This window comes from Panthera uncia, chromosome D1 (genome assembly GCF_023721935.1).
Source record: "Panthera uncia isolate 11264 chromosome D1, Puncia_PCG_1.0, whole genome shotgun sequence".
Taxonomy (NCBI): Eukaryota; Metazoa; Chordata; class Mammalia; order Carnivora; family Felidae; genus Panthera; species Panthera uncia.
In genome coordinates, this window is record NC_064808.1 from 67,756,317 (window position 1) to 67,763,571 (window position 7,255).

Genomic DNA, 7,255 nt, shown 5'->3' on the forward strand with positions numbered 1-7,255 from the left:
TATCAGCACCTGGCACAGTACTTGCCATGTCACACCTGAAGGCTCCAATGGATTTGTGTCCTCTTTCAGACCGGCTGCATTTTGTGTCCTGACTTAAGCAGACAGTAAATGTTTTAATGACAATGGAAAATATGAACCACGTGAGACCATGTCTTATGCCCGTGCCAACCACTCTGAGCCCTGGATGCAGTAAGCTGCTTGTTTTTCCTACAAGGAACTTGAGCATTGCGGCTGGCTTCCACAGAAAACAAAGGAAAGGGAGGCATCCCCACACCATGAGACTATAAGTTTTAAGAGCTGTGTTCCATTTTTGACTCTCCCATGAACTCCCAGGTCAGCCTGGTTGTTTTACCCCACACCATCAGACCCCTCTTAAATACCTTCTCTAAATTGATAAGACCTTTTCAAAGATAATCTGGCCATATGCATTAAAAGTGAGTCCTGAAAATAGGCATAATTATCTAACAAATAGTAAATGCCCTTTTATCAATCGTTCCTTTTTTAGGAATACATCCTAAAAAATAATCAGTGTTTCAAAGATTTATGCAAAAGATTTTTAGTAGCAACCCAAGTACCAATCAATAGAAAATTGGTTAAAAAGACAATGACATATCCAAAAATTTTAATTGAATTTAGTATTTTATAGCCATTAAATATCACATTTGTAAAAATATTTAGTGCCATGTGATGTTTAGGATATAATCTGGAAAAAAGCAAACATGAAATTACACATGAAACACATCTATGCTGTCAGTATTATCATCTGTTTGCCTACAACCCTCTGGAGAACTTCGCAGGTATAATCTGAAACCAGCCCCATACGTGGAGGACAGGAAGAGAGGAACAGAGGTAGGCCACTCCAGGTTGACAGGTAGCATTTTTAATAAGCAAAGGGAACTTAAGTATGACGCTTGCCTTGGGTGGCAGCAAGACGAGTAGATTCCCACACCTGTCCTCCAAATCTTAGAAGTTTATGAAGAGGTCCTAACTGGGCTCAGTCAGGTATACTGTGCAGTTCTCAACACAGTAAAACTATCTCAGGGTTATGTCCTTGGAGTACCCTCTGAGAGCAGGAAAGGCAAGTAGGACCCACATTCCCAGGCTGGGGTGGGGAAGATGGGCCTCCGAGTGCCCAGTGACGTTCCCATCATCCCAATTTTGCAAACATATGTGCATAATTATATGTATAGTTGGCAGGAACCTTGCCAAAATATAGACTTAATGGTGATTTTTCTTCTTTATACCTTCTCCAAATTCTCTACAATATACGTGTATTGACTTTAAAATCAGTGAAAATTAATGTATAATTATTTTGGAAATCTTTTAGGATTTACCACTTATTTTCGTTTACTCTTGGTATTTTGAAATTTTATAGTATTACCCGTTAAGTCACTAAGTAATCTCATGCCCTTCATTTTGCAGAAGCATTCTTGCATTATTTCTTTGATAACTTGATTTGCCTTTTTATTTGTGTTCAGTATCTTGAAGTTTTTTTAAAATCTAACCACCATTATGAAGACTTTTTTTTTAGGGTTTCATCCTTTTTGTATCTTTATCTGACTTTCTAGAAAATTTGCTCAACTTGCTTCCGAAGTATTCCACTGAAAGTTTTTATTAGCCATTCCTTTTTTTTTTAAATGTGACATCTTTCAAAAACAAATATACACCTTGATCAATAAGCTCTTTTTTGTTGATTTTTGCCGACAATATCATAGCAGCTCACCTTGGGGACAAAACTGACAAGTTTTTGCTGTTTTCTCCCCAGTTACCCAAGGGCCCTCTTTATTTCAGAAATTTTGGTTAGGAAGCAGTCAAAGAAAAGAAAATATGGGCAAAAAAGAAGGATGGGAGTAATAAAACCTCTTAGCTCTGGTCCATTTAGTCTCCACTGTAACCCATTAAAGAGGTTTGGAAATATCTTTCTTTTGATCAGGGTTTAGATCCCAGATCTTTGTCAGTTGCTAGCGACCTGGGTTAGAAGCCAGCCTCCCTCAGCCAGTTCACTTTGGAAGAGAGATATTTGGCTAGACAGTTGGGATCACCTTCCCCAGGGAAGGCATTCTGTTACACAAACTGGTCCATGTTACAGGAATAGAGCCACAAGGATGACCAGAGGCCTCCCAGACATGTCTGTTGGGCTTCTTAAGGCTGGTAATTCCATGATAAAAAAAAAAAAAAAAAAAAAAAAAAAAAAAGGGAGGGGAGCATCCTTAGGTTGTTGGGTACCAGAAGGCTCAGGAAGATCAGAGCTACAGAAATTCAAAATTCCAGGCTCCAGGCTCATGGAACAAGTGTTTATAGCTATAGGTAGAAGGGTCTTCTCCTCCACTGAAACAGTCTTGTTTAGTATTCCTGGTGACAGCCATTGCTGAGTGTTTTTTGCTACTGCTTCCTTCCTTCAATGAAATGATTATTTAACGAAGCCTTTGCTACTGACTCATTAAAGTTAAGGACTCCGAGGTAATCAAATGCAGGCATTTGACCTTGATGAACACATACTCCAACACTCTTAGCCGTTCTGGAATAGAGTCTGTGCATCTCTAGTGAGCACTTCTTGGCTGTGCTGACCCAAGATCCTTTGGAGTGCAATAGTTCAATCAGCTGAATCATTCCTGAGTCACTCCATAGTACTTCAGTTTACTCTATGTTATATATTGTTGTTTTGTTTTGTTTTAATAAAAGGTTTTACAGTTCATTCATTCTCTTCCACTTAGGAACACTTTACACTGCTAGGAAGTTTTCTTGAGCCACTTTTAGAGCAGTTTCCTTGGAGAATAACCATCCGAAAGCAAGCTCCTGATGCTCCCCCATCTCCACCCCCACCAGGGTCATGGCCTCTCCAATACATGGCCAGGTCTTCCAGCTCCTGGTATGCAAGGCTGGCATTCTTTCCTGCTGATACAGACTCCTGAGGCTCAGCCCGGGGGATTAGACAGCCCCTTGCCCTCCAGAGAAAAGGGCCAAATAAATAATAATTGAAGATGAAAGGGATTTTCACAGTTTCAACTAAGGCTAAGAAGATTACATGTATTCTAACCCTAATCACAGTGGTAGCTTTATTGCCACCAGGGTTCACAGTGAGGTCACAAGTCACTGGCAGTAAATAGGGGCCTCGGAAGAATAAGTTATGTATCAACATGCATTGTCTGCTGTTTGCTAATTAGTCAGTGCTGCCTGGCATTTATTATACAGAGAAGTTAGCAAAACTAGGAAAAACAAGATTTGGAACACTGGGCCCACAAGCATTACTGAAAAGCCTGTAATTATGGGTCCCAACAAGAGAAGTGACAGCCATCTTGGCTAAGAGAAGGAAATGTATATAGCAGACCCCTAGGACATACAAGCAGGGAGGCCAATGGGAACTCTTCACTTTGCATTCATGGCTCTTCAGACTCCACTGAAAAAGACAAATTATTTGGTCTAGTCTCAGCTCTACAACTCATTTGCAGTGTGATGTTGGGTAGTCCTTGGATCTCTCTGAGCCTCAGATATTTTAGCAGTAATAGTGATATTATCTACCCTCTGTAGTTATAAAAATCAAACTGGATAAATGGGTGAGCAATTATTTAGGAAATTAAAGAGATTACTATACAAAAGTGAGTCATGATTTCTCAGTACTCCTGTTGCCCCCACTATTAGACCAAAGGAAATCTTCTATAAGACTAAATACCAATACTCTACTATAAGACCTTTATTTGGAGCTAAAAGAACTTTATTGCCCATTCAATAAAACTGAAAGACCAAAAGAATTCAACCTCCTCTAAGAAAGCATCACTGAACATTGCCAACTAGAGTGATTCTCTAGCCACTCTAAGAGTCTATAACACATGCTACTGTTGCATTAAGCAGGCCTGAGTTCAAATTGTGACTCTCCCACTCAGTATCCATATGATCTTTGGAAAGCTACTTAGCAATGTATCTTGGAGTTTTTGTGTCTGTATCCAGTATGTAATGCAACCCCATTTTTTCTTATGGCTGAATCGTACCATTATCCCCTTTTATTGAAGGAACTCAGGCTGAGAGGCTAAGTTCCTCCTCCAAAGACACACTACATGTAAATACTGGAATTGGGATTTAAACGCAGAACCATCCAGGTCTGAGGTATTCATGCTTACCGTAAAGCAATGATGCATCATCAAAAGTTCAGAGCACATAGTAGATATTTGTTAAGTGCAGGCATAGGATACTGGTTAAGAGGTGGACCCTGGAGCCAAACTTCCTGGGTTCATTCTGGCAAGAAACTTAGTCTCTTTGTGCCTCAGTTTCTTCCCCTGTAAAATGGAGATATAGTGCAACTTTGTTAGGTTATTCTGTGTACTGAGTTAATGTATATAAATGTTTAGAGTAAGTGTTTAACAGCAATAATTTTCTGAACTTGTGCTCACCAATCTGTACTATACATATATTACTGTCTCCTTTATGAAGGAGAAAAATGTAGTCACTAAAAGGAAATAATTCTTTCTTTAACCACACTGAGACAAATAGAGATTCTTTTTAAGTTTTTAAAATTATACATTCATTCAAGTATATTTTCAAGAAGTGAGGCAAATACAGAAAGTAGAAAAAAGAAATCATTCATAATTTCATCAGCTAACAACAATCACTGCCAACATTTTACCGCATTGTATCTTATTACTTATTTCTATATTTGTTTCTCTGGAATGTATTTGTGTATGTGTAGATATGTAAATACAATTACAGTGATATCATATAGGTGCCTTGATTTCTTAATTTTAATCGTTTACATAATTGGGATTTCCTTTGTTTCAAACATGAAACATATTTCTTCCAAATAGTCATCGTCCATTGTCCCTTAAGAGCGTACTTAAGATAAAGCCCAGAAAATTATCAGTTGTGAACTCAAATAGAGCTTTTTAGACATAACATCACTAGACTTAATGAGTTTTTTCCTATTTTTAACACATTATGTATGAAGTGATATATCCCAGGAAGTGGCATGTTAAGAAAATATCATTTCCTTTTTCAAAAGATAATAAAACATCTGTGTTTCTTTTTTTTTTCCATAGTGAAATAGAGGGTAATAAAAATAGTCTTCTTGAGCTATATAAATTATCTTTCATATATTTTGGGAGTTCATCCAAAATGCAAATTTCACAAAAAATCAATGTGGTCTTTGAACATAATTTCTAGCATGTGCAAATTTTCTATATCTAATTATACTTAGCACTTAACACTTCTTATCTTAAGAGCATCAAAGCATTTCACACATCTCAATAAAGACTCAAAGTTTTTTTTCAGTTTAATTAAAGATTTAATCTGGAGTGATATTCAACAAAGAAATTCTATAAAAATATCCTTTATATGATGCTACATGTAATACATGGTTAGACTCAATTTCTAGAGCACTAAAATGAATACTCTACTTCAAGATGAATATTATAACAAATGGAACCAAACAAACCCATTTATTCTCATTTTTTACCTATGATAATTTCTATTAAAATGAAATAGATTCAAATAGCTTTATTAAGTATAGTCAATTAGATAAATAAATAGGCTTAAAAACTTTACTAAATCCTCATGCTTTTCTGTCTTCCATTTAAAATACATTCCTCTGAGGCATCTGGGTGGCTCAGTTGGTTAAGCTTCCAACTTCGACTCAGGTCATGATCTCATGGTTTGTGATCTCTGTGATCTCAGAGCCCTGTGTTGGGCTCTGTGCTGACAGCTCAGAACCTGGAGCCTGCTTCAGAGTCTTTGTCTTCCCCTCTCTCTGCCCTCCCCCACTCATGCTGTGTCTCTCTCTCTCAAAGATGAATAAATGTTAAAAAAATAATAATAAAATAAAAATACATTTCCCCTGTTGAGCTGCCATCTTGCGTCCTGGTTCATGTGCACCTAATCGTGGCTAGTCTGCCCTAAGCCCCCTAAGCGCCAACTCTAGTCCCCTGCGGTCCTATTTCTGCTCCAACCAGATGAACAAAACTATCATGAACCAAGAGAAATTCATCAAATTCAAGCACTAGTGTGCATCGGTGGAAAAGGAACCGCTCACCAAAAGAACAAAGTGGCTCATAGAACGGCTACAGAAGATGATAAAAAAACTTCAGTTCTCCTTAAAGTTAGAGGTAAACAATATCTCTCGTATTGAAGAAGCAAATACATTCACAAACCAAGGAACAGTGATCCACTTCAACAAGCCTAAAGTTCAGGCATCCCTGGCAGCGAACACTTTGACCATTCTAGGTCATGCTGAGAGGAAATGGCTGACAGAAATGCTACCCAGGATCTTAAATCAACTCGGTGCAGACAGTCTGACTAGTTTAAGAAGACTGGCTGAAGCTCTGCCCACACAATCCGTTGATGGAAAAGGACCACTTGCCACCTGAGAGAAGGAGGAGGAGGAAATTCCAGATCTTGTGAAGAATTTTGATGAAGCTTCCAAAATTGAAGCAAACTGAATGGAGTCAAGTTCTGAAGAAGACAGAACTTGAAGAAGTTCTGGAGAGCTGCTATTTTATACTAAGACTGCTTTTTAAAATTTTGTTCATGGATCTCTAATACTTTTAAGCCAAACCCCTGGGACACTGCAGCTCTTTTCAGTTTTTGCTTAGACACAATTCATTCTTTGTAGCTAATTAAGCTGAAGAGGCCTGGGAATAAAGTTTGAAACAAGATTAATAAAGTTCTTTGCCTAGTGAAAATAATAAATAAATAAATAAATAAATAAATAAATAAATAAATTTTCCCCCTGTCATTTTTTAAAAATAGTTTTCAGCCCTCTGTGGTTACTATTTTGGATATCTAATTGCTCTTTCTCAGCCAACATCTCAAAGATATGCCTGGAAAGTGGCAGTGGACATCATCCCAACTGGACAGTGATATGTACTTCTAGAGTCAGAAAGAGAAACTACCTATGCAGCCATCTAGGAAGGGAAGAATGTACAGATCTCATAAAGAGTATTAGTATTTATATTCTTTCTTAGGTCATTCAAAGAGCATCTAATCTGGAGTGTTTATGCTAAGGAGTATCTGTTAGAATTTTAATATAATCTTGGAAAATGAAAATGTAGCCATTAGCATGTTTACCTGGAAAGGAAGTTAGGAACTTAGAAAGCTGGAACAGAAAGAAGGAAAATAGAAAATGAAGTAGGGAAGGAAAGAAGGTGAAAGAATAGAGGGCAGGTAAGAAAGAGGAAAGAAAGAAAAAAAGTGGAAAAGAGGAAGCATTCACTATACTACTCTGTGCCAAGACTTTTGCTAGCCTTGTATCATTTAATTATTATTCTAACCT

At 37.6% G+C, this 7,255-nt stretch overlaps 1 pseudogene; it reads left to right on the forward strand.

Moving 5' to 3' along the window:
• The first annotated feature begins 5,936 nt into the window (after window positions 1-5,936).
• Window positions 5,937-6,422, forward strand: LOC125938176 (transcription factor BTF3-like; annotated as a pseudogene).
• The last annotated feature ends 833 nt before the right edge of the window (window positions 6,423-7,255 follow it).